General features: G+C 35.8%; 1 non-coding gene across 1 annotated transcript; it reads right to left on the bottom strand.

Moving 5' to 3' along the window:
• Window positions 1-3,020: 3,020 nt before the first annotated feature.
• Window positions 3,021-3,123, bottom strand: LOC128058284 (U6 spliceosomal RNA). Its single transcript, XR_008200434.1, has one exon. It is a non-coding gene; the product is annotated as a U6 spliceosomal RNA (small nuclear RNA).
• Between the last annotated feature and the right edge of the window lie 2,052 nt (window positions 3,124-5,175).

Genomic DNA, 5,175 nt, shown 5'->3' with positions numbered 1-5,175 from the left:
AGTGGATGTCGGCAATTTGAGGTCTGGTTCCTCTGCCTTTTCTAAAACCAGCTTGAACATCTGGAAGTTCACGGTTCACATATTACTGAAGCCTGGCTTGGAGAATTTGGGGGAATTACTTACTTTACTAGCGTGTGAGATGAGTGCAATTGTGTGGTAGTTTGAGCATTCTTTGGCATTGCCTTTCTTTGGGATTGGAATGAAAACTGACATTTTCCAGTCCTGTGGCCACTGCTGAATTTTCCAAATTTGCTGACATATAGAGTGCAGCACTTTCATAGCATCATCTTTTAGAATGATAGAATTCCATCGCCTCCACTAGCTTTGTTCATAGTGATGCTTCCTAAGGCCCACTTGACTTCACATTCCATGATGTCTGGCTCTAGGTGAGTGGGAGTGATCATACTTTCATGATTATCTGGGTCATGAGGATCTTTTTTGCACAGTTCTGTGTATTCTTGCCACCTCTTCTTAATATCTTCTGCTTCTGTTAGGTCCATACTATTTCTGTCCTTTATTGAGCCCATCTTTGCATGAAATGTTCCCTTGGTATCTAATTTTCTTGGAGAGATCTCTGGTCTTTCCCATTCTATTGTTTTCCTCTATTTCTTTGCATTGAGCAAGTTTTTCATAGACCATTTTGATTATGAAGTCCATTTCATGTGTTCAGCCATTCATTCATTCATTCAATACTCAGCTCCTAAAGTATGCCAAACATGTTGCTGTGTTGGGAGAGAGCATTTTGTAAAAGATTATTTGAAATGATTTTCATTGTGACACTACTAAATTTTATTTGGGTATCAGTTCAGTTCAGTCGCTCGGTCTTGTCTGACTCTTTGCGACCCCAAGAATCGCAGCACGCCAGGCCTCCCTGTTCATCACCAACTCCCAGAGTTCACTTAAACTCATGTGCATCAAGTCGGTGATGCCATTCAGCCATCTCATCCTCTGTCATCCCCTTCTCCTCCTGCCCCCAACCCCTCCCAGCATCAGGGTCTTTTCCAATGAGTCAACTCTTCGCATGAGATGGCCAAAGTATTAGAGTTTCAGCTTCAGCATCAGTCCTTCCAATGAACACCCAGGACTAATCTCCTTTAGAATGGATTGGTTGGATCTCCTTGCAGTCCAACGGGCTATCAGGAATCTTCTACATCACCACAGTTCAAAAACATCAATTTTTCAGCGCTCAGCTTTCTTCACAGTCCAACTCTCACATCCATATGTGACCACTGGAAAAACCATAGCCTTGACTAGATGGACCTTTGTTGGCAAAGTAATGTCTCTGCTTTTCAATATACTGTCTAGGTTGGTCATAACTTTCCTTCCAAGGAGTAAGCATCTTTTAATTTATTTGGGTATAGCATTTATAAAATCCTGACATCCATGTAATATTAAAGTGTTGAATGTAGAATATTCTAATTCATTTTAAAGTTTTTGCTAAATGAAGAGTTTTAATGTGTTTTGACCTCATTTGTAAAAAGAAAGCTTCTCAATTAATTTGTAAAAACATGCTACTGCAATTAAAGAGAGTATTAATTCATTAGCTAAATTTCAAAAACAAATTGCATCACTAGATAGTAGAATTAAAATTTATTAGACATTAAAAATGATTTGGTTGAGGTAACATATTTTTCAACCTTTAAAATAAGTTGAATTTGAAAATAAATTTCAAATCTATGTTTTCACAAAATTTTAAACAAAAATTTCCTAGTGTCCTATACCATGATCTATCATAATATAAATTCTTTCTTTTATAAATAATTCTGTATGTTTTATACTTAATGGTATTTAGTGGTAATTAATGCATATAAAAATTGGAGATAAATTGTTATATTCAAATTTGAGACTTAACCTCAAAATATTGGCTGGTCTGGTTTTCCTGCACTTGCTCAGTCACTTCAGTAATGTCTGACTCTTTACGACCCTATGGACTGTAGCCCCGGTCCATGGGGTTCTCCAGGCAAGGGCACTAGAGTGAGTTGCCATGCCCTCCTTCAGGGGATCTTCTCTACTCAGGAATGGAACTCATGTCTCCTGCCTTACAGGTGAATTATTTACTGCTAAGCCATCAGGGAAGTCTCATAGTTTTCTTACCTAAAAGTTTAAAGAATTCCTGCTCTAGACCAGGAATTCTCAACGTGTGATCTTTTGACCCCTGTAGGAACTGAAGACCCTTTCAAGGGTCCATAAGACTCAAACTATTTTCGTGTGTTTATTTACTTTTTTAATATAATAAATTCATGAAAATACAGCAACATTTTCCAGATACATGTTATAATATAACATATGCTACCACAACTGATTAAATACAGAGTCAAATATGAAATACCCATGCCACATGTTTCTTCTGCCATTATTTCAAGAAATCTTTTCTGGAAAAACTCAAGGACAACTTTAAAATCAAGTTGAGGATTTGGGAACCTAAAGGGTGAAATGTGGGGGGAAACTCAGCATTAATACTTGGATTTCTTTTTTAAAAAATGATTAATTGTATAATATAATGGTGTACTCACATGAAATGAATCAAGTCATGGTTACAATTAAATAAAACTCTCAAGATAAAAAATGATATATGATATTATATTAACATTTGAATGTAGTAAATATTTTATTTACTGACTAGTTTATTGACAGTAATGAGTAGAAAATATTATTTAGTCTGAAGAGTCATTTGCCTGAAAGAAAGAATTACATAATTTAAAAGATAATTTACTTCAGGTACCTCCTCACTTTATCACTTCACTGCTCAAATAGACATTCTCTAGGTTCCTTGATTGCATATGAAAAAAATTATTAAAACTGAGCCAAAAGGCTTAAAATTGACAACATTTCAAAGAACTTAAGTATGGACTTTAAAACTGAGTGAGAAAATCTCCAAAATACAAAAAGAATCTCTAAAATTAAGGACATGTAACAGGATTATTGGATCCCAGGATAAAGTTTATAATTTTTGCTGTAAGGCCCTCTCCTTACTTTTTCAAACAAGTGTTTCAGGAAGTTTTGTTTTTATTTTTATTTTTTTTAATATGGAATGATTCATGAATGTACACATCATCCTTATACAGGAGCGATGCTAATCTCTATATCATTTCATTTTTTTTAGTATATATGCTGCTGAAGTTTTGAAGTTTTATTCTTATGAAGCTTTACTATTCAAGTTTGTCTGAAATATACTATAGAAAGTGTATAAAATTCTATGTGTTGATGGTGACACTCAAATTGAGGAAAATAACTCCCTGCTATGAAACTGAAACTTTCATCTCTGATCCCAGGCACTGTTATAGCAATCGTCAAGGTGGTCTGGGGTGTGGCTCTGGCCCTGGCCATAGGTGTGGTGAAACCCATACCATGGCTGCTGCTGCCTGAGTTGCTAAAGCAACTGACCCTGTGGATTCTACTGAGGTGTATCCAGAGCAACACAGTCTGCTGGACTCCTTCATCTGTGATTCCTCACTCTGCTTCCATGGTTAATTCACAAGAATGTGTGTGTGCGCTTAGTGGCTAAGTCATATCTGACTCTTCATTCATTGGATTTCCCAGGCAAGAATACTGGAGTGGGTTGCCATTTCCTTCTCCAGGGAACCTTCCCAATCCAGAGAATGAATCCGTGTCTCCTGTGTCTCTTGCATTGTGGCAGATTCTTTACTCACTGAGTCATTGGGAAGCCAATCACAGGAATAATTCCATCCTTTATAGGAGCTATGACAAGCTTATCCAAGGTTAACCTGGAAAACAAGAAGTCCAAATCTGATATACCTCTCAGCCGATGAAAATAGCCAGGAATGTGTTAAAAATTATAGATGTTTTATCTTCGACACCAATATATTTGTTTTCTACTGTTGATAAATATCTTTCATATGCAACAATGTTAAGTTAATTTTTAATGAACTTATTTTCTCATATTGAGTACTATTTTGCTATGTTTACATTAATCTGCATGTCTCTGTGGGAAACTGCATTTGGATATCCCTTTGTTTGCTTTCTTTTTCTGAGAAAATCATTTTCTAAAAGAGTACAGCTATGACCATCAGTTCTTTATAACAACATGAGTATAAAAATTGTGTTTATAGGAAGCATTATTATTCATATGTAAACACATTAAATGCCATGCCACACAATAATAGCCCTATTTTCTATGACATATGCAAGAAATATCTATCTTTGGCTTGTGTTTTTCAAAAATTCTGCAGTTAGTTTGAATCTTCAGGTTTGTGCCTTAGGGTCTGTGTAAATGGTTTACTCTGCCTCTCCTATTTCTTGCTCTTCCTCTGAATTTAACAGAAAAAGAATACAATGCATACCTTCATCTTTGCTGGGTCTGTTCACATTTTAGTCATGAGATCTACCAGAAAAAGCCCCTGGCTCCCTTCTTGGTAAACAATGTTTCAGCAGGCTAGATCACCACCTTTCACTTGCATTAGGGATATTCATGTTGTTCTTTCACTTCCAATTTGAATAAAACAAAATGACTTTTCAAAATTATCCTAGCTTTCTTCCTGAGGCAAGTGAGGAAAAGAAATCTCCATTAATAAGACATCAGTGAGGAACAGAACATCTGAATATTCCAGGCATCATCCAGACAGTACTCTCAGATATCAACACATATGGCTAGAAGCACTCCAGATATTTCAAAAAATTTATTATTCCTTGCAGAACTTTTGACAGTATAACACTTTACATTATAAGAAGTCCTGTTTCATTGTCTCAGCAACTGATTTAAAGAATTCTCCTCCAATTTTTCCTGTGGGGTGGTGGATTTTTCTCAAAGGAACTTGCATAACTGACACATGATCAAGTAATGAATAATAAAAAAGATATTATTCGCAAATAAGGGATTGAAATCCTGTAGCTGGAAGAGTGGCTGGTACATAGTAAGTGCCTAATAAATATTTTGAACAAATAAGGACACTGAATAATGTCATAAAATGTCTCCCTGGAATTTCATATTTTACTTTAACAGATGATGAGAAAGTAGGAATATAAACTATCTTCAGAGTCATGTTGTGCAAATAATGTTATTTCACCCAGAAAGTATTGATTGTCTCATTGTGTGCTCTCAGTAGCATACTCAGAACAAAACACAGCTTGGAAAAGAAACTTCTCAGGCCTCACTCAACTGTGCTATGGCTGCAAAGAGATTGAAGACAAGAATTATATGACTCTGAATATGGAGGT

The sequence above is a fragment of the Budorcas taxicolor genome, chromosome 1 (genome assembly GCF_023091745.1).
Source record: "Budorcas taxicolor isolate Tak-1 chromosome 1, Takin1.1, whole genome shotgun sequence".
NCBI lineage: Eukaryota > Metazoa > Chordata > Mammalia > Artiodactyla > Bovidae > Budorcas > Budorcas taxicolor.
This window is presented reverse-complemented; position numbering and strand designations above follow the sequence as displayed.